The sequence below is a fragment of the Phodopus roborovskii genome, unplaced genomic scaffold, assembly GCF_943737965.1.
Source record: "Phodopus roborovskii unplaced genomic scaffold, PHOROB, whole genome shotgun sequence".
NCBI lineage: Eukaryota > Metazoa > Chordata > Mammalia > Rodentia > Cricetidae > Phodopus > Phodopus roborovskii.
In genome coordinates this window covers 9492424-9518032 of record NW_026126434.1, presented here as the reverse complement: position 1 = coordinate 9518032, position 25609 = coordinate 9492424, and the positions used below count along the sequence as shown (strand labels likewise).

Genomic DNA, 25609 nt, shown 5'->3' with positions numbered 1-25609 from the left:
ATACCTGTCTGAAGGTAGAAACACATTATCCAGCATCTCAATAAAAATTTCAGCACAAGGCTACCTAGGCAACTGGGAACCAAGCAATACCACAAAGTCACACCATGCAACAAACCTCACACAAGAGATTTCCTGGGGGAGAAGAACAGAACAGCAGCTACCTCTGAACAGGAAGAGAGACAGCAGAGGGCTGGGCAGAAGGGTGGGGTTTTTTTTATAGGGTCTTTGGAGCATGTGCTTTGTTTACTATTGATAGCTAATCAGGAGTGAGGAAAGAGGGCAACACTGTCATTAGATGACTTCCTGATGTGTGGGAATGTCAAAATCCTTGGGGCAAATTTGATCTTCATGCTCATGGCATAATTGAGGGTCATAGGTCTCTGATTCAGTAGGTAGGGGCAGATAATCCTGTAATAACAACTGATTTAAAAGGTCTGGTTAGAAATCTTTCATATTTATTGTTGATGAAATCTAGACAAGAAGTATCTAAGAAAGGGAGCAATTAGCAGGACTAGGCAAAGAGGAGGAAGGGGTGTCCAGTTCCATATTGGACAATCAAAGATCCCTCAGCCAGTGTCATCAAGCTGTTCCTTACATTTTTGGAAAGCTGTCTGTAGTTGGCAGATCTTGTCTTTTACTATGTCCGACTGGTTGACACAGAAGCAGCATTCCTCCCTGAGGAAGACTAAAGGCCACTCCTTCTCCATTGTTAGTAGATCTAATCCTAGTTGATTTTCTCTAATGGTTTTCAAGTGGTTTGCATAGAAACAAGAATTTTCTCAAAACCACACAAGAACCTCCTTGTCTTGCATAAAGCAGGTCAAGTGCCCTATCATACAGTAGAACTATTTCAGCTAATGAGTCTACCTGTTGATAAATGTGGGTCTGTTTGGTTTTAACAGCTACTTTTCCTGGTATGACAATAGGCACTATTGGTGGCCATTTGTCCCTATGCTAGGGAGTTTCCCTTTTGACCTAACACTCTAGCCTTTTGTAGAGGATAAGGGGTAACATATTCTCTTTTTAAACTACTTTCTACTGAAAGTAAGACCTCACTGTCTGGGCCCAGGAAGGCAGAGATGTTAGATAAAGGGCTACGGTTTGGTGAGGCTGGTAAGGCTGTCCCCCTACTCCAACAATAGGGGAACACAAAGGAGAGATGGGCCCCAAAAACTCCATCAGGCCCAAGCAGGTGACCCTGGTGTCCAGAAGGAAGGAGATGGGTTGCCAGGATACTATGATGGCTACCCAGGGTTCCCTGCCAGAGATAGCAGTAGCCAGGCCAAGGGATCCCATGCACCCTAAGTAGTCTGTAGCCAGGCCTAAGAGGTCAACTGGAGGGCAATCTGAGGCTGATGTCCCCATGCCATGAGGGAGGGACATGGGGGCAGTGAACAACCCAACATCCCTTTTGATGACACCTTGGATGTGGCCGAGGTGGTTATGAGGGCTCAGGCAGGCCTGGCTCAGTGGCCCTCCTGACCACATTTGAAGCAGAGACCCAGAGGTTCTCCGGCTTTGGGAGGTAAGGGAGCCCAGGCAGTTGCTGAGGCAGTTGAAAAGCCTTTAGACAACATCAGGCACTTTTGTTCTCAGGCTTGTTCATCTCTCTCATGGCACACCTTAAAGGTCAGTGCTAAAACTGCCTGACTATGGAGTCAGGGTCCTTTCTCTAGACATTTAAGTTTGGACCTACTGTCAGGGAAACTTTGGGTGAAGAAGTAAGTCATAAGGATGTAAGAAGAATGGTTTTTCATTCCGCCGCTGGTCATGTACCGCCACCGTGCCAGCCCCAATTAATACACCAAGACCCTGTATTTGATATAATGCTGTTGGCCAGTTACTTGTTTCTTATCTGCTAGCTGAGTCTCTCCATGTTGACCCCTCCTTACTCTACTTTCTCTTTCCTCCTTGACTCCTAGTCCCTCCTATCTTCCTTTCCTATTGGCCAACAGTGCTTTATTCATTAACCAGTATGAGAAACATATTTACAGAATGACATCTCCCATCATAAGGACTTGTTTTTGTTTTTGTTTTTCTTGATTAGTTTCTGAGATAGGGTTTCTCTGTATAACAGTCCTGGCTGTCCTGGAACTCACTCTGTAGACCAGGCTGGCCTCAAACTCAATGAGAACCGGCTGTGTCTGCCTCCCAAATGCTTAGATTAAAGGTGTGCGTCCCCACTGCCCAGCTCCATCTAGGGTTTTGGGATCAAGACCGATATATTGTAAGAGGACCTTGTAAGGAAGCCTAGGAACTGAGGTGCATTTTCATGTTTGTCCTGGATGGCCCCTTTGGATTTTTTCATAATTTACTGCTCTAATGGTGCCATATGAAGGAGAACACACAGGAGACAAGTTATAAATTGATCCCTAGTTAGAATGCCCTCCCCCAGGATATTGTAGTTCCATTCTGACTGGGTGGACAGCATTAGATTGTGAATTTTATCTGCATGTGCCCTAGTCAGTGCCCAGACTTAGCTTTGTTACCTGGGGAGAAGATTCTTGGTGAGGATCACATGAGCATCATGAAAGGTGAGGTTGGATAATATATTGAAATTCTTTAATCGCTTTTCTATTTGAAAGAATTGGATTAGTGAGAAGGGGATATGCACCCTGACCAAAGTGTCCACTCCAGTGACTTCTGGGAAAAGGAGAACCACAGCCAGGTAGGTGGAGGTAGAGGGAGTTCCAAGGCAGAGAGGGACTAAGGGCGGCCAGTGAGCTGAAAATGAGTGCCAGGGAGAGTTGCTTCCAGCAGCCTGTTTCTAGGGAAGGAGAAAGGGAAACTGGAGGGGCAGAGGATGGGAGGGAGCTGTGGGTTGAGGCCAATATGGTGTGTGTGTATGGAGAACATTCATTAGCTAGATCAAAAGTAGTAGGGGAATCATCTGGTCCTAACTTCATGGTAAGGAGTTGCTGGGAAAACAGGGAGAACAGACAGAGGGCTTTGAGCAGAGGTAAGAGAAAGCTTGAACACAGGGAATATCTTCCCACTTCCCTTGCAGTAACTGGAAAGGTCCTTATAATATTGGGATCTAGGGTGTCATTAAGTGGTCATTTGGGTTGGTATCTAAGGGATACTGAGGTCAAATTCAATTGCAAAAGTGAATCTGTTTGGGGCCCTTCAGGTCAGGTGCCAGGTGGGGAGGCTGAGGTTTCTAAGGGGCTTTGAGAGGGTATAGATGACACCGTTCTCATGGATGAGGAGGGGAAGAGAGGTAGAAGCAGGACTCGGAGATTGGTAGGATTGTTTTTTTTTCTGTAGGGCAGGGCCTGGCCACTCTCCCCTGGGGGGAGGGGAGGGAAGTGGGGGAGAGGGACCTGCAGGGCCTTGCCTGGAGGGATCAGGCAGGACCATCAGAGTAATCTGGACATGGAGCCTGACAGCTGGAGGTTTCTGTACTCAGCAGGGAAAGCCACCCACACTGACTAGCCAACACCAAGTCTTGGTCAAACCAGAGGAAGGGTGTTTTTCCCTTGGCCTTTTTACCTTACACATCCCAGTCCTAATGGTGTCAACTCAGAATCAATACATGGACTCATCACATTATACACACATAAGCCAAGGGTTAAAAATGCTATTCTGCCATTAGGCTAGCTCCCTACTCCTTGAGGATATAGGTTGGGAGGCTTTCAATCAAGTGACTGAATGCAAAACCTCCTTTGCACTTGTGACTCCAAAGCAGCTGCATCGCCCGAAAACCCGCCCAACCCTGGAGCTCCCTGTGCAACATGCAGGGAGCTCAACAAGTCAGAGAAATATCTGCAGCCTAGCTGATCAGTGCCCCCTCCCCCACAGCTGTTCAGTGTTTCTATAACCTTGGGGAGAGGCCTTGCTGAGTCTTGAAAGTTTCAACTTTCCCAGATACGCTGGTTTTGTTTACCTGCTGAGTCTGATGAGCCCCCTCTCCAGCAACCCTCCCACCTCTGCCTTTGGAGAGAATGTTTCCATTGGCGGGAATCCACTATAAACAGTAAGAGTATATGCCTCCATCTCAGGGGTAGGTTTCTGGTTATGGGTTAAAAGCCGGTGATAAAATATGAGCCATTCAACTCCATCTGGCCAATGGAAGTTGTAGGTTCACTATATTTCCTGCAAATTTTGCAGCTGGTAGAGACTATATTGTCTGGGTATCTGTAAATGCTGTAGAAGATGTGCCTATGGTTTTCTGGGTGGCCTTGGCTGGACCATTCATTGCATCTACCCAAGTTTTGATTCGTCAAGTTTTGATTGCACTGTAAAACACAGTATTGTGGAGTTGGTGGTCCCTGAGTGACTGCATCATTTCCAGATGGTTCCCAACTTAAAATTTTCTCAGCTTTACCATCGCTCAGGAGTAGTTAGCATTCATTAGAAACCATTCCTGGAATTTTGGATTTCCCTTTCTGTACTAGTGATGTGCAGTGAGCATCTCTTGGGACGCTGGGGGCGGGGTGGGGTGAGGGTGGGGTGGGGTGTTGAAGAGTCATTATTCACAGGTGAGCAGGGCAGGAGAGATTACCACAATACCACAGTGTGCTGTGCTTAGCAGGTTAAGTGCACTGCCCTGATGTCTTACTCAGTTTACACCATTTATAGGGATGTAACCCCATCTTAAATGGGAGGGGCATCTGTATTTGAAGGCACTGCCAGAATGAATGCAGCTGCATCCTTTCTCTGGATAACACACAATCAAATGATAGATGAGACAAGTTGCAGAGGGTTCATATAAATCGAGCCTATAACCACTGAATTTGGGGGCAGAAGGATCAAAGATCCTACATGATCTTCCTAAAGTACAAGGCCAACCTGAGCTACTTAAAACTATGCCAAAAAGAAAGGAAAGAAAAAAAAAAAAAGGAAGTCAGGCATGGCTGCACAAACTTTAATCGGAGCATTCAGGAGGCAGAGTAAGGAAGAGCTCCCTGAGTTTGAAGCCAGCTTGGTTTACATATCAATTTCCAAGCCAGCCAGGGTTACATAGTCTCAAATATAAGAGGGAGGAAGGGAGAGAGGAGGATGGAAGAAAGGGAGAAAAGGACAGAGGGAGGGAGGGAAGAAGGAAGAGAGGGAGGAAGGGGAAAATGAGAAGAAAAAAGTCACATTAAAATGACATCCCCCCCCCTCCAGACTGGCCTTGAACTCACATAGGTTCACTTACCCATACCTCCCAAGTGCTAGGATTAAACGCATGTGCCACCATACCTAGCCACATATGCTACCATACCTAGTCACATGTACCATTTTGGGTAGAAATTACAGAAAACGAGACTATTATGTGCCAGTGAATAAATCAATTACATTTCTGTGAGCCTGGCTGATTGAGGGCCTGGAGTAATGGTCACATTCTCCTACAAGGTGCTAGAACTGTCCTCTAGGGATATGTGCAGACACCAGTAGGTGACATCTCAGACAGCCATTTGAAATCCTTTAAATACACGTCTCTGGAAAGAGGACTGTGCGCTGCTTGGATTTCTGGCCTGGCAAGGATTTTCAAAACAAAAGACAGGAGTCATACACAGAAAGTGCTAAGGGTGTACGTAGGAGAATTAAGGCTGCCCTGCCTCTCTGACTATGGGGCCCCTACCATAGGTGATTAAAATGGAGACTTATCTACAGCATAATGAAACATCTGTAGTTGGGGGAGCACAGGGAGATGGCTGGTTCTTAGCAGACACTCAAACTACAAATTCACACCTCAATGGAGAGCTCTGTTTATAAATCGGCTCTATGAAATGGCACCGAGCTAGGGTGGCAAGGTGGTTAGCTTTTCCCCACCCAGGCAATCATAGCCATCAATCACCCTGGAGTCCCCCATTGAGCACATAGATGCAAGTATCATTTGTGGCAGCAAGCACAAGGTCTCAGGTTTGGGAAATGTCCATTTGGTCAATGCTGAATATTTCAGTTCTCTTATGTTTGCAGATGTCAAAAGGTTGCCTGCCTCTTAAGGCCTCTGATCCATCCAGGAAAAACCTGAGGACACATGTTTATGGTGACTGGCCCGGGAGCCATGTGCTCTTGACAAGCTTCACAGAATAAAAGAGAGCCATGGTTCCACCAGGGACCAAGTAGATACATATGCCCAAAGTCACCTGATATTGTCCACAGCTCCGCCATCACAATGAATTTTCTGGAAACTAAGAAAAACTGCTCCTTCCGACATTACCTTTGTGCTAACCTCAATACCCGTTGGGAGACAGCAAATTAAAGCAACCCAATTAAAAAACGATGCTGGGGCACACGGTCTTCATCAACCAAGAAGCAAACACATCTGTGCCTCCAAACACCACACAGCAGATTCTCAGTCGGTCCTCGTTTATAAACAGCGGACAGGCAGAAGTATAAATTCTCGGTTCCTGTGGCCGCCGTGCGCAACACAGTAATGTGTTTGGTAATTATTTTCAGGTCAGGGCTGCATCCAAGGTGGGCTTTTTTGTGTTCACCTTCTCACCCTATAACATTTGCCTATAACGGGCAAATGAACGCCCACACCTCCTTCTCCCAGCAAAGGTGGGTCGAGCTAGCGGGAGCCTGAGGCTGGTGACCACAGGCCTCGGTGCAGGGCTCTAGGGAAGCGAGGTCCTCGCTGCCAACAGTTCCGCGAGGCGCAGGCCCGGTGGTTCCATCGTGACCACTGCAGACGGACAATAGCTCATCAAGCCCCACGAAAGCCCCCAGACCCGTCGCGGAGACTGGGCTGGCGGGGGATGAGGCTGAGCGACTCCTCCTAGAGGTGGTTATGTGGAGAAGGAGCAATCCCTTCTCCCTCCTCCTCCTCCCCCCGCTACTATCCGCGGCCCGGAGAACTGCCGCTTGCCGCCATTGACACGCACAGATACAACCCCAAGAAAGGCAGGGTCCTGCCCAACATCGGCGGCACGCGGGCCGAACCTGCGGCCGGGGATTGGCGCGCACTAGGCCACCGGGCGCCCGGAGCCCGCGGCGCAACACCAGGTGAGCCCGCCATGCCCGTGGCATCATTGTTTCGGGGGGCGCCGGGGGTCTGGAAACAAAACCCTGTGCCCGGGCAGTGCAGGGGCCGAAGGGAGCCAGGGCGCCTCCCCCTGCAGCCCTGCGGGCGCACCCCGGTCACCGACCCACCTCTACCACAGAAATTAATAAATCGATTTGCTCAACTTGCTTCCTCGGGAGATAAAGGGGGTGGGGGTGCTGAAGATGCCGCGCGATGCCCGCAGTCGGCGAGGGGCTGGGGCATCCTGGGCCAGGCAGGGAGGGTGCAGAGATGCGGGGTCCAGCGGCCAGGGTGGCGGTGCCGGGAGCTCAGAGCTTCGAGGATGCGGAGCTCAGGGCGCAGGGGAGGGAGGAGGGAGGCGCCCGGGCGCCAAGGGGATCGGGCGGGGGACTCAGGCTCGCCAGGGCCGAGGGCGCGCGACCAGGGCCTCCGGAATGCGGGGCTGGGCGCGGGCTGACAATAGAGGAGGACGCGGAGGCGCCGGGGCGTCGCGGGCGAGGTGCCGGGATGCAGCGGGCGCCGCGGCGGAGGAGGACGCGGGGCCGAGCACTCCCCTCGGGTTCCCTTTCCGGGGCGCTCAGTGCTTCCACCGGCAAATGGCGGCCTCTGCGCGGCTCGCCCAGTCGGTCCCAGCTGCTTAATTTGCGCGGGAAAATAACAACAATAATATTAATAATATCAAGAAGAGGGAAATCAAAGTCAGATCATGAAAAGGCTGCACCCGCTGCCGCGGCTTGGAGTCAGCACTGCCTCTCCAATTGCCAGAGCGCCATCCAGGTGCTCCACATCCCAGCCCTGCCAGCCTCCTGATAACTCCCCAGAGTGTCTTTCCACGCCTTTCCTCATGGGGGCGCCCTCAGCTCCTGCCCTCTTTGTTCCTCTCAACAATGGCCAAAGGGGCATTGAAAACCCCCAAAGGCCAATTGAGCCTCCTTCTTCAGGAGCTGAGAGTTGCTCATTGTGCCTGGGAGTGAAATGGGCCACGGATGGGCCTGATTTAGGCCTGGCCATTGCAGCAGCAGCCTTTGGGCTGTAGGTGAGTGAAGAGTGAAAAGGGCTAGTGGAAAGAGGTTGGAAAACCAAAGTGTGGGTTGCTGCCTGTTGGGGGGACGCAGTGGGAACCAGCCTAGACTGGAAAGCAGTTCTCCAGGTGAGCAGGGGAATTCACAGCAGGAGGCCACACACCCTCGGAGCCTCAGGGCGATCAATCCAGAGTGGTAGTCACGCTGCGTGCGTTTATGTTGAATGCAATTGCACCCTCACTGGGCTCACTACTTAAAAAACGATTCAGTAGATAAGGGGGAAAGGAAACGTTATTATTCAGAGCAAAATATCTTCCCTTAATGTTGTCTCACAACAAATTAAACGGTTCGTAATACCTACCAGTCCACTCTGTCTGTGAGACTGAAAGTTGGCCACTACACCATGGAGAGCCCTCACAAACAAATGCTCAGCTCCAGGATTGCACGACTGTGCCTTTAGGTTTTCAGAAATGTTGAAATGAAGGAACTGAAATATTGGAATCTCTCTGTAGGAAGTTGTATCTTAATAAAATAATTCACATCAGCAAAATCTCTTTCCTGCATCCAGGTTCCCTCTTAAAATACTGCCTTCCTCTCCTGCAGTTTGTCCCATGGTAACACTGGTTCTGACTCACCTGGATCCACTCATCCTTAGCCTTCAGGAAATCTCAGCCTGAGACTTACAGTTTCTGCTGTTTCAGAGCTGGGATCTAGAAGGCCCCAGAGACTCTGCCTTGCTGCCAGGGCTTGTTTGGTGCCTGTGGTCTGCTGTGCCCCAGTGGGAGGGACCCCCTGCTAACTATAGCGGAGACAACTGAACTCTGTTTTCTCTGCCTCCTGCCAGGAAAGCAGGAGGTGAACTCTGTCACAGACAGCTTTAAATGGAAGATATCAATACCCACAGAGAGGCCTGAGCAAAAAACTGAATTCTCTTAAATTATTATTATTATTATTATTATTATTATTATTATTATTATTGTTCATGAGAAATAACCTCAAAGTTAGTTGCTGTCTTGGTGAAAAGTGTGTGCTGTAGAGATGAGCCAAAGACCCGGATGGCTAGTGATCAGTCAGTCAGCATTCACTGAGCATAGACTCTTAAACACATCCAAGCAAGGAGAGCAACACGGATTTAAGAATGCCAGGGTCCCACTCTCAGTGAGCATCCCACTTCAGGTCTAGGGGAAGCTAAAGTAAAATGCAGGCAATGCAAGGTAAAAAGTATTACTTTCTACTGCCCAGAGGTGTGAGCATCAATAAAGACAATGTGGATGGCAGTTAGACACTATATTAAAAAAATATTATGTGTATGTGTGTTTACATTTGTTTGTGTATCTGAAGGGGCATGCATGTGCCGTAGTACCCATATAGAGGTCAGAGGACAATACCAGGTGTCAGCCATTGCCTTCCACTGTGTTTGAGACAGGCTCTCCCCAGGCTAGCCCTTGTGCTTCTGGCAAGTCTGACTCTGCCTCCTCTTTCTCTGAAGAACTACTAGGATTGCAAATACTCTTCCTACTGGTCAGGATTTGATGTGGGTTCAGGGATTTGAACTCATGCTTTTTGTGGCCAGAACATTTACCCAAGGAGCCACCTCCCTAGTCCTGACCTTGGCACTACTAAATATATAATATGCACATTCTGTAACGTAGCAGTTCGTTTCTTCCTTGGATATTGTTATAGTGGGGGGTGGTCAGAGAGAGGGCAACTTTACTGTAGTTGGTTCTCTTCTTCCATGATGTGGGCCCTGGGGATCAAACTCAACTTCTCAGGCTTGACAGCATGCACCTTTACCTCTGAGTCATCTCCCTAGGACTCCATTTCTTGGTGTATGTCCTGCTGAAGCAGCTATGTATGCTTGATGTGTGGGACATTCATGGCAGAGTTCTGGTAGTTTCAACAGTGAAAACACCTTAACAGCCACTAATAAGGAGTCCTACAGAATCCTTCACACATCTATGTTCTGGGATAAAAGACAGCAGTTAAATAGAGAGAGAGAGAGAGAGAGAGCACACACACAGATCACCAAGGCATGATATTAATAAAGGAAGCAAAGGGCACATTGCGGGCATGCACAATGAAACTGTAAATTTCTATAAATTAAAATGCCATGTAAATAGGTAGATAGTGTAAAGACGGTATTTGAAGGACTATGAAGAGCTTTGGCTCACAGCTGCGGTGCCTATTGTGACACTTGACATTGTTCACTTTGACATTGCAGTTTGTGGATTGCTTGGACAGGTAGATGCAACTAGTGTAAGATAGTAGATACGAAAACCATGAAACACCTTAGTCTTTAAAGGAATATTTCAGGCTGGAGGGGAGGAGCAAGGCTAGGAGCTTCCTAGAGAAGGTGGTGGGATTGGATGGAAGCAGTTGCGTGGTGAGGCAAGAAGTGCTCCCTCACCTCTTCATCTCATCAAGATTTTCTGTGTCATCCCAGCAAGGCTGAGTCCAGGCCTATCAGCTTCCCATTGAAGGATGAGCTAAAAAACACTAACAATGCTTTTCACTACAATGATTCTCAAACAGGTCCATGAGAAATTTAGGAGGAAGAGAGAAATAAAAGAGGAGAAAGGGGTGGGTGGTGTTTGTTTTATTTCATGACAGTGTCATGTAGGCTAGCTTGAACTCTCTATTGAGCAGAGAATGTTCTTGAGCCCCTGATCCTCCTGCCTCTACCTCCCAAGTCCCCAGTGTATTCATGCAGCCCCACACCTCGTTTGTACAGTACTGAGCTGCAGGATGCTAGGAAAGCAACTTTACCAGCTGAGCCACACCCCCAGCCTGGAGTAGTGTTTTCAGCAACAGTTGGAAGGCAAGCACCTTTCTCTTGAGAATTAAATTGGATGGGGAGATGGATATATGAAAAGATACTTCATTTCACAAAATACAGAGGAAACCTAAAAATTCTTTCATAAGAGGATTAAAAAGTATTCGTACTATGATTCAGTGTGTGCTTGGCAAGGGTGGGGGCAGGTGGAAGACAACTTTCAAGAGCCAGTTTCCCTGAGCTTCCTCCTCCTTATAGGTTCCGGGGCTAGAACTTGGATCTTTAGGCTTTGCAGCAGTCACCATTCCCTACCTGGCCATCTTGATGGTTCTAAAAAATGCTTTTGAAGCAAAACATTTACGTGGCTTTTTAAAATTATTCACTCGCTTAAGGAATACTTATTAAGTGCCAGCTGTGTTCCTAGCACTCTACAAGGTGATGTCAAGAGTACAAACGGAGTGAAGAAGAAAGGAATCCAGGAACTGGAGGGTGGGGCCTTCCAGGTGAGGTCTTTTCCTGACCCCTGAAAGTTGCCATCTGACTGCCACACAAAGACTGCAGCATGCACTAACCCATACACACACTGACATGCATACACACTCATGAATAAATACATGTAATTTAAAATTTTTTGTAATAGCATCTTTTGAGGAAACAAATCAAAGAAGTCATATCGAGGGCCAGCGAGTAGGCTCAGTGGCAAAGGAGCTTGCTGCCAAATCTGATGACCTGACTGATCTCATACTGAAAGGGGAGACCCAGGTCCTGCAGGTTATTTTCTGGACTCTAAATGCACATCGTGGTACATCCACGAATGCACTCACGCATGCACACATGCATGCACACAAACAAGTAAATAGTGTAAGAATTAAAATGCAGGAATTTCAAAGTTCATGTTGACTGCGTGTGCACTGCCAGCCAGGTTCTATCCTCAGCACCTGATGGGAATGAATGTATTTAGTTCTGACCATGGTACCATGGATAGTGGATGCTACTATCCCTACCCTGCAGAAAAGAAATCGAAGGCTGAGGAGGTGCCAAGGGACTCCAGCCCAGGAAGCCTGCCAGCACTCTCTAGCCGTGTTTTTTTTTTTTTTTTTTTTTTTTTTTTTTTAAAGAGGGCTCGTACTTTTCCGGTGATCCCATGCTGATTTATACAGATTATTTTGAAGTATGAAAATTTTTATTTATAAAACTTATTTGCATCACTGCCGGGAAACTCCTCCCCTGCTGTGACAAATGAAAGATAAAGAGAATTGGATGGAGCCACATCGCACTCTGCTTTAAACTGTGTGTCATCGAGTATTAAGTGAGATAAATCTGGTGGTGTCTCTGAAGCCCTCACATCGTTTATACATCTCCACATCCATCATACTTTGTCTGATTTATTTGACTGGCATTGCCAATTTGGACCTTGGCTGGAGTAAGTAATTCAAGTCAAAATTCCCATGCTTTGACATAAGTAGGTGTGAAATGTACACACAGACCACCAGCCTGGGGTTGACACTTCAGCTAATCCCTGATGTCATGGGAGTCACTAAATTGGTCTTTTTTAATTTTAGCATTTGTTTATTGTGTACATTTATGTATGTGGGTGTGCACATGCTACTACAAATGTGTGCTGCTGTGTGTATAGAGGACATGCTCGCAGAAGACAGAGGACAGTTTACAGGAGTCATTTCCCTCCTTCCCCCATGTGTGTCCCAGGGATCATACTCAGGTTGTGTGGCTTGGCAGCAAGCACCCTTCTCTATTAAGCCATCTTGCCTGCCATAGTTACAACTCTCAGTCTGCCTCAAGATTTGAGGGTTGTGTCTGTATATAAGACACCATTCTAGAGGGAAAGTTCCGATGCCTAAGTTTTGTCCTTTCTATGAGAATTAGGCAAAAACATAATAAGGTCAAATCCGATTCTTCCTCAATCCAGGCCCGAGCTTGCTGGGCATTACTGTAAGTGATGTATGCATAGAACAATGTAACTTACATGTTCCACAACCCTTGCTGCTCAAGAAAGCATAAAATTGAATAGTGGTGTGGCCCACAGAGCGACGAGGTCAAGTCCAATAGCTTCTGCAATAGGTGCTATAAATGTTAATGTCAGGATAATTCAGCACATTCCCCATCAGCACAGGAAAGTTACAAACTGGGTTATTCACTTGGAATTTCAATCAAGTGATAATTGATTCATGTATTCCTCTGTCTACCATCAACTGGCTTCTGTGTATGTGTGCACACATGATGTATGTATGATTACGTTTGTAGGTGTACATGTGAGTGTATATGTGGAAGCCAAAGGTTGGCCACCTTTTTTTTGTTTGTTTTGTTTTGTTTTTTGAGACAGGGTTTCTCTGTATTGCTTTGGAGCCTGTCCTGGAACTCGATCTATAGACCAGGCTGGCTTTGAACTCACAGTGATCTGAATGCCTCTGCCTCCCAAGGTAAAGTTGTGCACCACCAACGCCTGGTTTTGGCCAGCTTTTTTAAAAACTATTTATTTGGTATATGTCTGCACAAGTGCATGCGTGTGTGTGTGTGTGTGTGTGTGTGTGTGTGTGTGTGTGTGTGTGTGTGCCTGTATGCGTAGATCAACTTGCAGGAGTCAATTCTCTCCTACCACCATGTAGCCTCCAGAGATGGAATTCAGGTCATCAGGCTTGGCATCAAGTGCCTTTACAACCCCAGCCTCATGACTCTTTGTTTTGTTTTTGTTTTCTCAGACAGGATCTCTCTAGGTAGCCCTGCCTGGCCTGGGACTCACTTTGGTGACCAGGCTGTTCTTAAACTCAGAGAGATCTGACTGTGTCTGCCTTCCCTGCTGTTGTGTAGCCATACCCAGCCTACCATCTGATTTTTTAGGAAAAGGCTAGGCTGGGTGGTCAGTGAGCACCAAGGATCTTCCTGTCTCTACCTCCCCATGCTACAATTGTGTAGACTCACGATATGCATCTTTTTACATGGGTACTGGGAATACAGGCTCTGGTCCTCATGCTTGTCAGGTGAGCCTTTGCCCTACACAGAATGTTTCCTTTAGCTGTTTTCTGATCAACAAGGTGTATCATGTTCTAGTGAGTAAAGACCAAACTGTTCTGATGCTCAATGAAGTCTGTTTTTCAGGCCAGTTTTTCTTTTCTTTGATTATCACAAGCAACATGGTAGTGACTTCAAAAGAAAGCTCCCTGGATGTGATCAGCTTTCCCTGGTGTCAGCAATTGTAACCGGTGAGGGTCTGGCAGGCTCCTGTGTCCACTGTCTCTGTGGAACATCTTTTCTGGAGGAAGCCTCAGAGGTCAGCAGGTGCAACATTTTCAGGTAGAACTCGTAGAGTTCCCAGGTACCTCACTCCTCTACCAGCCAAGACAACCCCCTCCCATCTTGTCCTATTATGAGAGTTCCTGCAAGCTTTTGTGCAAGCCAAAGACAAGATTTAAAGAATCTACTGATTTGCCAGAGGGTTTATCTAAAGAATGTACTGGTCAGTGAGAAATAGCCCAGTGCTCAACCACCATTGGGTCTCCATAAGGTAGCAGAAGGAATGATGTGACAAGAAATGTGAGACCTTCACTGGTGCCAGCATTTGGGGACTACAAGAGTGAGGGCAGGGGCACATATTGTAATCTGCCACCTGCCAGCAGCACAAAATGCTGCAACAGAAAGAAAAGCCTCAGCTACTCCTGAGGGAAAATAAGAGTATCAAGGTGTGGGTAGGAAAGGAGTGGTGGAGAGGCTCCATAGCTGCTGCCTGTGTGTTCAGATTGTTGGTGAGAGAGCAGATGTCAGGTGTCTGTGTCTGCCTTGGTGGGTCAGGTAGTACCATCTCCCCAACCCTGAGCAGCTTATCCTTTTTCAGACAACACCAGTCTCCTTCCTAGAGAAGCCCAAAGGATGCTGCTTGCAAGAAACTCCATTACTAGTTGGAATCCATTAGATTTTGAGGAGACTGGGCAGTTAACCCAGACAAATCCCATTTAAAAAGCAAAAAGGCAAGCAGTAGGTAGGCTAAACACACTGAGGGTTTTTGTTTGTTTGTTGTTATCATGTCTAGTGAGATGGCTCAGTGAGGAAAGGCACTTACCCTTTGCAAGCTTCATGCCCCGACCTTTCCGAACCCATGTGAAAGTGGAAGGAGAGAATAGACACTGTAGAGCTTCTCTCTTGACTTCCCAGGGCATATACCCCCTTGAATACACACTAATAATAAACAAATAAACCCAAAAGGCAAACTAGCTCATTTTCTGGTTGACTTTCTTCTGAGGTACATTTTTAACTCTGGCCGTCTTTCATTTTCATCTTTAATGTACCATTAAAGGCCAAATGTATTTATATTAAAACAGCATATGGATAGCTGGGAAGAAATAAACAGAGTAACAACTTCTGCTTTTCTCTTTAAGAAAACCATAACTTGGGTTCAACAAAGACAAGAAAAATGTGTTAACAGTCTCTGTGTGCTGCTGGGGAGATGGCTCAGTGAGTGAAGTACTTACCATGCAAGCACAAGGACCTGAGTTTAATCTCCAGAACCCACATAAACACAGCCAGGGTTGGGACTGGAGAGGTGGCTCAGAGGTTAAGAGCACTTGTTGCTCTTCCAGAGGCCCCAGGTTTGATTCACAGCATTCACATGACAGCTCATAACTACCTGTGACTCCAGTTCTAGGGAACCCAACACATGTGGCCTCTATGGGCACTGCATGTACACATTGCATAGACATACATGCAAACCAAACACATATACACATAAGATAAAATACATACATCTTTAAAACAAAACAACAACAACGAAACAGTTGGCTTGCTGGTGTATGCATGCAATCCTTGTGCTGAGGAGGTGTAGACAAGTGGATCCCTGGGGCTTGCTGGCCAGCCAGTCAGATAGGTGAGCCCTGGACCAGGAGACCCTGTGGGTCTCAAAAAAATAAGATCTACAACTCCTGGAAAAAAAGACTGACGTTAACTTCTGGCCTCCACAAAAATTCACCAACATGAAGCCTCATCTCTTCTGAAGACTGATGTCTTCTGGAATGACCCAGGTGGCCCGAATTCTTTGCCTCTGAATTACAAATAGTGCATGAGCTTCCTGCTTCATGGCATGAATGAAAATGCATTTTTAAAAAGGGAGTGATTTGTTTTCCAATAGTATAATTGAAATCAATTGGATTAATTCTTACTTTTCATGTTCATGGTTGGTTAATTTGGTTAACTAGATCCTCCTGTCATTTTGATAAAACTGCATTTAGTGTTGCTTTTTACATGATAAGTTGGTACTGTACTTTAATGTATGTAACAATGAAATTATTGACTGTTCTTAGTCACTCAAAGATGGCCCTGGAAGAAAATGGTGTGGAAAGTATTACTTGTGCAGTAATGGCTAGCCCTCAGAGTGCCTAAATGGAGGTGTAATAGAGCTAGTGATTTAGCTAGTATCACTGAAAATGGTTTTTACAGCTACAGAATAATGCTAACAAACTATTATTGTCTTAATACAGTGCTCAAGGTACAACACCAAAATGTGTTGGAATTCTATTAGGTGGGAAGCTGTCAGGAGTCTCTGCTTCCTGTTTCCTGCCCTTTGAGACGCAGTTCTGCATATAGTTAGATATTTATATTGAATTCCTTTATGTTCCATTTAATGCTATTTCATCTCATTTGATTGTCCCAGAGGACAGTTTTGAACTGACAGAGAAAAGATACTTCGTGGTGGTGTCTGCTTCATTTTTTCATAAATATTTATAATCTACAATATTCCAGAGCATAATACCACAGAGGAGGGAAGTGCCACAGGTACTAACAGAATTTTAACACAGCCCACTGATCCATTGGGGACAACACTGGGAGCTTTGTGTTTGAAAATGTCTCAAAAAACAGTATTTAAAGGTTTTCTTTCCTTTAATTCATTTTCATCACTAAAAAGCAATACGACTTCTTATTTCTTGCTTCCAGATAACACAGGTGAGTGTTTGATTTGTATAGTTCGGAAGCAAAGGGTGTCAAAAGAACACATTAATGGTCTCAGGATTCTAGGTCCTTTGGCAAGATAGGGTAGACACATAAACAGACATCACCTGGGACATAATGGCTGCAGTGACTGCATCCAGCCCCACCCTTTCTCTCTCCTGCCTCCACTCTTCTTAAAAGCCACCAGCTAAGGATACTGAAGATGCTCATTGATGGAGCATTTGCCCAGTATCGCCAGTTGTCTGGGTTCTTTACACACACACACACACACACACACACACACACACACACACACACACACACACACCCCAAAACCCTATCTCAAAAAGAAACAAAATAAAGAGGTTGGAGAGATGGCTCAATGGTGAAGAGCACTGGCTGCTCTTGCAGAGGACATGGGCTCAAACCCCAGCACCCAAATAGCAGCTCACTAAAGTTGTGTGTAACTCCAGTCCCAGGGGCTCTCACACTCTCTTCTGGCCCTTGTGGGTACTGCATACACATGGTGCACATACACATGGTGCACACACATGTAGACAAAACACCCATACACATAAAAATTTTTATTTAAAGTAACACAGAGAGAAAGAAATGGTAAATACCTTTGGAAGAAGTGCAACTGCTTTGAAAAAAATGGTCATTTACATGGGCACCGGAGGTTCTTTTTTCTTCTCCTGATTTTAACAACTGTTTTATCACATGCTTATTTATTTGTGTGCTGGAAATGAAAGAAATTGAACTCGGGTTGTCAAGCTTTGTGGCAGGCACTTCTAGCCACTGAGCCATCTCTCAGGCACCCAGCTATCAGGTAGCCCAGGGTAGCTCAGAATTCACTGTGGAGCCAACCTGCCTCCGCCTCCCAATGTTGGTATTACAATGTGTCCTTTTTGTTTAAGAACTTAACAAATCTCATTGGCAAATCAGCTTTAGAAATGAATATGTTGGTGAAGAAACAGAATTCAGCTGTCTTCCAAATGAACAATAATGACATGTGAAGAGAGTGAGATAATTTTTATCATTTTGTTTGTTTGTTTGCTAATTGATTGGTTTTTTTGAGACAGGGTTTCACTGTGTAGACCTGGCTGTCCTGGAACTCACTTTGTAGACCAAGTTGGCCTTGAACTCACAGAGATCTGCCTGCCTCTGCCTCCCAATTGCTGGGACTAAAGGCATTACCACCTTTAATAAAATAAATAAAATTTTTTTTATTTCTTGTGATTATAATTACATCATTTTCCCTTTCCCTTTCCCCCTCTAAACCATCCCATTTCATTAACCCCTCACCTTGTTCTCTTTCAAATTCATGGGCTCTTTTTCTTTAATTGTTGTTAATATAAGTATATGTATGCATATGCATTTTTACATGCATAAATGCAATCTACTCAGTCTGTATAATGTCTCCTCTATGTATGTTTTCATGGCAGACCACTTAGTATTGGATAACCAGTTGTTGGACTCTTCCCTGGGGAAATACCATTTCTTCTGCTCTCAGCATCCGTTAGTTGTCTGTGGTTCTTTACTGTTGAGGCCTCATGAGCTTCCTGCCTTCCACTTTGGGATGTCTGTTGGTGTTGTCCTTGTTTAGATCATGTTAGTTAGCCATGCTGATGAGACTTCATGGGCATAACTTCTGGTATCTGTAGGAGACACAAACTCACAGCACGCTCCCTGGCCCTCTGACTCTTACCCTCTTTCCACCCCCTATTGCACAATGATCCCTGAGCCTTAGGTTCAGGGATTGCTTGTTTGTTTGCTTGTTTGTTTATGGTATTTTCAGACAGGTTTCTCTGTGTAGCCTGGGCTGTGCTGGAACTCACTCTATAGACCAGGCTGGTCTTGAATTCACAGAGATCACCCTACCTCTGCCTCCCAAGTGCTGGGACTAAAGGTATGCACCACCACCTTTAGTGCAGGAATTGGAACTGAGATCCACAGTCTTCACTTTCATTGGTGGTTGTTTTCTGTAATGATCCCTGTCTGTGGCCAAGAGGAGTCTCAGTGGTGAGATGTCTGAGGATAATCCACATTGATTATACAAGCCTTGTTGAGGCACATGTTACAGTACTGCGGACAATGAGGGCAATGTTAATGACATAGTAATGTACATTAAATAAGCTGTCTTTAAAACAGAAACCTGCATGTAACAAAGCTGTGGGACTAGGGCGTTTGTTGTTCAGTGGTAGGGTGCTCCCTTAGCATGCCTGCAACCCTGGCTTCCATCCTTAGCACCTTGAATGAGACATAACTACAGGTGTTTGTGTCTTACAAATTGGTCATGTTCCAATAGCCCTATAGTAAGTTGAAAGTATGAAAAGTATTGAGTTCACCTGCAGCACAATACCTGTATAGTACTGGTTCCTTCTCTCCTGTGACCACACGGTAAACTGAAACTGCAGTCCAACAACACAGGAGAACATCAAACTGAATTATGGCTTGCATGTAAGATGAAAATGCCCAATTAAAGATACGATTTCTACCAAATGTACCTATCTAGCATATACCTCTGTCAAGTCGAAAAAAATCACAAAGGCATATCTATACATGTTTAAGCTGGTGGGCAAAGAGATAGACACAGGAATCCAAGACTTGCGTAGCTCCCAGAGGCCCCAGCAAGGCCACTGTTGCTGGAGAAATGCCTGTTGGTTCCACTTCACTTATTAAGTGGCTGAGTCAGAAGAATGTAATAAGCCTGTATGCCCTCACTGCAATGAGTGACAGATAAGACATGTGCACCTTTTGGGGACTGCATAAGCTCTGAAGAGGTGGAGTAGGCCTGGACGCTGCCAGCCTTGTTCTCTTTATGTATCCACTTTCACCTGGTAGTTTTATCTACAACAGTGCTTCTCTAACCCTGGGACCCTTCAATGGAGCTCTTCCTATTGTGCTGACCCCAACCATAACATTATTTCATTGCTACTTCATAACTGTAATTTTGCCACCATTATGGATCATAATGTAAAATATCTGATATGGGGGTTGGAGAGATGGCTCAGCGGTTAAGAGCACTGGCTGCTCTTCCAAAGGTTCTGAGTTCAATTCCCAGCAACCACATGGTGGCTCACAACCATTTGTAATGGGAACTGATGCACTCTCCTGGCCTGCAGGAATACATGCAGACAGAACCATGTACATTGTATATGTAATAAATAAATAAATCTTAAAAAAAAAAAAACAGCCAAAACCAGACTTCTAGAGCAGCAGACTTCCAACCCCCCCCCCTTCCCAGCATGCCGCATTGGTATTCTTTAAGAGTCTGGCAGGTATTTCCTGGTTCCCCTTGGGTGTAACTGCAACTCTCCTGGCCAAAGGGCCATTGCAAAGAGATCATATGCCCTGTCCTTCAGCTAAGGCCCAACTAGGCAGGTGAGAGCTTTCTTAAAGTTCATCCCATGTGCAGCCTGGAGTATGGGGGCCCCAGGGGGTCCCTGGGAGGTCCAAGTCATTACACAGTGAGCTCCAGCCAGCCAGTGTTTGCTTCAAATATGTAAACAAACAGAATAGATTGTCATCCTTGAGCACTGCCTGATGGAAGCCAAATTGTTTGAGAGCAGATGGTAAACCAGGGTAAACATAACTAGTAGTCAGATGGAATTGGGTCCTTCTGCTGATGGGTCTTTCTTCCTAGACCACTGTTTCTCACCCTTCCTAATGCTTCGACCCTTTAGTACAGTTTCATGCTATGGTGACCCCCAACCACAAAATTATTTTTGTTGCTACATCATAACTGTAATTTGGCTATTGTTATGAATGGTAGTATAAATATCTGTGTTTCCAATGGTCTTTGTTGGGGGGGGGTAGTCATGACCCACAGGTTGAGAACCACTGCTGTAGACCGTAGATCCACACCAGGCTCAAGTTCACAAGCGTGGATATACAACTCACTCAGACTTGGAACTCCTCCCTCTTCCAAGACAGAGTAGAGTAAAGACCCTGGTGAAGGAGAAGTTAGGGCGATTTCTGCTGACTAGCAGCAGAATACAAATAAGCCTAGGGAGGGGTGGTCCAAGGGTACAGGGGCTCTCCAGGGGTCAGGAGGTGAGAAGCTTCCTTTCTTGGTGGACTTGGGACCCTGCCAGCTCCCAGCAGCCCTCCTCACTTCACCTGTGGGTTCTAGCAATGGGCAGGGTGTCTCAGAGCTGGCAAATTTCAGGGACCCTGCAGGTAAGTGCCTGTCTGCTTGAAGGCAGCAGGCCTGTCTGGGAAGGTATGATCACCAGCACCAAGAACTTTCTGGTCTCAGGGCCAAGGTCATTTCACAGACAGACCTCACCTGGTCCTGCTTCCCCAGCTCTGTGCCAGGCTGTGACTAACAGGAAGCCTGAAGCTACAGGAGGACGTAGCATTTAGAAGCCTTGGAAATTTACAACCAATTTCCCTGTGGCATCTCACTTTGATTTTCCTTACCTAGCTAATTTGTCGTCGCAAATATTTTAAGCACCCCTAAAGTCGCTTGTTGCTATTACTGTCCTAATTTCTCATTTTAGGGCAGGATCTGACTTGTCTACATTCATCCTGGGTAGTCCTAACTATTCTAGTTTGTGTTAGAAAGGGGTGTGTGTATGTGTTTGTGGTGTGTGTTTGTGTGTGTGTGTGTGTGTGTGTGTGTCTGTGTGTGTGTGGTTGCTCCTGTCAATTTAGCACAGAGCATATGCCATTTAGCACAGGGACATGTTTACACAGTGGTGGACCTTTCAGGTGGTTTCCTTGGCAACCCCACTTACTAACCCCTGGGAGTGGAGCAGGGTGGGGGTTCATGTTCCAGTGACTAAAAAAGCGTGTAATTGGCTTAGTGGGTTCACTGTGCATTTTTGTAAACCTGAACTGACCCTGAACTGATTGGAGGGGTATAGTTTTGTTTAGCAGCTTGTTTGTGTATTTGTTTGGAGGGTTGGTTTTTTTTTTTTTTTTTTTTTTTTTTTTGTTTTGTTTGTTTGTTTTTTTGAGACAGGGTTTCATGTAGCCCAGGCCAGCTTTGAACTTTGAATATGTATGAATGTATGTATGTATGTATGTATGTATGTATGTATGTATGTACACACACACACACACACACACACACACACACACACACACGAATAAAGTTGAGCTTAAATTCCTAATCTTCCTGCTTGCACTCCAGAGAGCTGGTATTACAGGTATGAACCTCCACCGTCAACCTCTCTGAACTCTTTAGAACTGACTTCATCTAGAGGTTAAGCTTCTTGACCAAAACAATTTGAAGGTATATTTTAGAAAACTGAGAATGTGTGAGAGAAAGACGATAAGGCTCACCAGCCACCTGCCCTGATGCACAGAGGGAGCCCCAGCAGCCCGAGTGGATAGCACAGGACATAAAGGCTCCTGCTCCCCCTCTGGGCTCTTTCCTCTGCACCATGAGCCCGCTGACTTTACACAAGCACAGTGAGATGACAGGGATATTTAACATTGCTGTGAGTCCCCTGACACTTAGGACAGTGCTAGTGATAGCTGGTGCTCCTTGCATTTCCTGGCTCCTGACCTCTCCACTCAATTTGATGTTCATACTTCCAGTCTGCAGTTTTGGCTTCCTCAGGGACAGAGCACAGTCACAAGATACGGGAGAGGTCAGCAGCTTCAGACAGCACAAACACAGAAATCATGGACATTTTCAACACTGGACATCATCTTATTCCTATGTCTTACCTTCAGAGATGATATCCTAGGGCCATTCTTGCTTACATTCCACTGAAGAATACCAATATCCTTTGGTGGCAAAGTGACATAAAATAGGAAAGCAGTATGGACATATAAACATGTAAAAATAACATAGGTGAATTACATAATAAAATACCCCAAACCCACTTCATTCAATTCAGGGATGGTGTGTGCCAAGAACCATGTTTGAGTTGAACCTAATGGCACCTGTTATTATCTAAGCCATGGGGAGGCAGAAGCAGGAGGATCATAAGTTCAAGGTTAGCTTGGACTCCATAGGAAGTTCCAAGCCAGCCTGTGATATATTTCTGAGCATATGGGGTATTTTACTTACATGTATATCTGTGTGTCATTTGCATACAGTGTCCATGGAGGCTAGAAGAGGATGTTGGATCCTCTGGAATTAGAGTTACATATGGTTGTTGACTGCCTAACTGCTAGAAGTTAAACCTAGGTCCTTCGAAAGAGCAGCCAGTGATACACTGCGTGGGTGTGAAGGTTCACCCCTATCATCCTAGCGTTTGGAAAGCTAAGACAGGAGGATGACCTCAAGTTCAAGGCTAACCTGAGCTACACAGTGAGTCCTAGGTCAGCCTAGACTTCATGGTAAGACTTGTTTTACAAAACAAAGAAAAGGCCTACCTCCACAGGTTTTTAGAGGGTTGGTTTTTGGGTTTTTTGTTTGTTTGTTTGTTTTGTTTTTTACGATCTCGTGAATGTGTAGAATGGATTGTGGTCATATTCACTCCATTACTCTCTCTCACACCCCTTCCATTTCTGCCAACCCCTCTCTCCTTCCCCACTAGTCCCCCCTGCTCTCACATCTTGTATGCAGTGTGCAAATTTGTTCAGGTAATGGCAGCTGCTGTGTGTTCCTGGTTGTAATGGCTATGTCATATCCAGAGGACCTCGTTTTGTAGTGTTCCTCTCCACCCTCCAGCTCTTGTGTGGTTTTCTCTGGGCCTTGGAGTGGGTGGGAGAGGGGTGAGAGAGATGTCCCATTTCAAATACAGAAAGGGGAGGGGCTAGAGAGATGGTTCAGCAGTTAGGAGCACAGGCTGTTCCTCCAGAGGCCTGGAGATCATTCCACAGCCCCCACATAGTAGTTCTTAGCTGTCTGTAACTGTAGTCTCATAGGATCCAACATTGTCTTCTGGCCTCTGTATGCATAAGGCTAAACATGTCTACACATAAAACAAACAATAAAAAAGGAAAGAAAAAAGAGAGAAAAGAAGGAAATGTCTCATTTAGTACTGATCACTCTTAATTCCATAGTTTATGTGTAAAACACCTCAGTCATAACAGACTATAGGATACTATAAGAAACTAAAACCAGCAAGAGGACACAGTATGTAAAGGCAGGTGCTGTTAATCCTGATGACCTGAGTTCAATTCCCAGGACTCACATGATGGCAGGAGAAAGTCAACTTCCTATATTTGTCCTCTATACACATACATACATACTTACACACATACTTATGTACACATAGATATACACATACTATCTTTGTTAGGGTTTCAGTTACTGCTATGAAACACCATGACCAAAAGCAAATTGTGGAGGAAAGGGTGTATTACGCTTACACTTACACACTGTAGTCCATCACTGAAGGAAGTCAGGACAGGAACTCATGCAGGGCAGGAACCTGTAGGCAGGAGCTGATGCAGAGGCCACGGAGGGATGCTGCTTACTGGCTTGTTCCCTGGCTTGCTCAGCCTGCTTTCGTATAGAACCCAGGACACCAGCCCAGGGGTGGCCTTCCCCCATCAATCACAAATTAAGAAAATGCTCTACAGGCTTGCCTGCAGCCCTGTTTTAGGGAGGCCTTTTCTCAGTTGGGGTTTTCTTCTCTCAGATGACTCTAGCTTGTCAAGTTGACATAAAATTATCCAACACATGCATGCATGCATACACTCATTCATACACACAGATACTATCAGACACACATATGTACACACACAACAAAATAAATAAAAAGAAAATGTCCGTGCCAGGTTCAGTCACCCTACTTGGGTGTCTTCCAACAGCTGATCCTTCTTTGGCTTTCTCATTGTCACATGGGCTGCAGCTAAGGCAGTTTCATGGAAATGTGAGCCATTGTCTCAGTGGGCACAAACAATTTCAGTTAATTTTGACTTTCTCATTTTCTGTCAACAAGAAAATGCTGACACCTGGAGTAGAGTTTTGACTCATTTCCTAGAAATGTCTATGACTTCACTCTGCTCCTATTTGTCCTGTGTATTTCACTTACTACTCCATAATTATTTATTATTATATGCAATAATTACAATATGTTAAACATATTATAATGTAAACATATAAGTTATTGTGGTGGTATAAAAGAAAATAGCCCCCAAATGGAGGAGTTGTCTATTAAGAGGTGTGGTCTTGGTGGAGTGTGCGTGACCTTGTTGGAGAAAGTGTGTCACTGTGGGGATGGATTTGAAGTCTCTTGTGCTCAAGCTATGCCCAGTGTCACAATTCATTTCCTGTTGCCTTCACATCAAGATGTAGAACTCTCAGCTTCTTCTCCAGCACTATGCCTGCCTGTATGCCACCATGTTTCCCACCATGATGATAACATAAACCTCTGAAACTGTAAGCTACCCAAGTTAAATGTTTTCCTTTATAAAAGTTGCTGTGGTCATGATGTGTCATCACAGCAATTGAAACCCTAACCAAGACAGTTATAAATAGTATATGATTTTTTTTTTGGTCACAATATTCCCTACCCAACAGCTCAAGATCAACCCACCCCTTTAACAATTATTTTTAGCCTTAGAAAGACTATGTCCGGGCCAACCTAATCCACATAGTAAATTCAGGATGGCCAGGGATATATAGAGGCACCCTGTCTCAAAACAACAACAGTAGCAAGACTGTGTCCAGGATGCTATAGTTGTTTTCTCTTTGCTCAGAACATGGCTTCCATAAGAGACAATGTGTTGGTGAGTTATTATTGGTGTATTACACAGAACCCACCTCTCTGTGCTGACTTCAGATATCTCCCCCAAATCATCCTGGATTCTCCATCCCAAAAGCAGAAGCCTTTTGTTGTGCTGTGGCTTTCTGTTTACTGTCTGATTGCCAGACAGCATCATATTCCATTAATACTGCCCTTCCTGAAGGGTTTCTTGGGTTGGGGCTGTAGCTCCATTGGTGGAGAGCTTGCCTAGTATGCATGAAGATCTGGGTTTGATCCCCAACACCACATAAACTTGCTATGGTAG

General features: G+C 45.6%; 1 protein-coding gene across 1 annotated transcript in view; it reads left to right on the top strand.

Moving 5' to 3' along the window:
- The first annotated feature begins 6791 nt into the window (after positions 1-6791).
- LOC127224012 (core histone macro-H2A.2) overlaps positions 6792-25609 on the top strand; it is a 42396-nt gene continuing 23578 nt past the window's right edge. The window contains exon 1 of the mRNA XM_051186760.1: positions 6792-6939. The gene's annotated coding sequence lies outside the window, so the exon portion shown is untranslated. The remainder of the gene's footprint in view (positions 6940-25609) is intronic.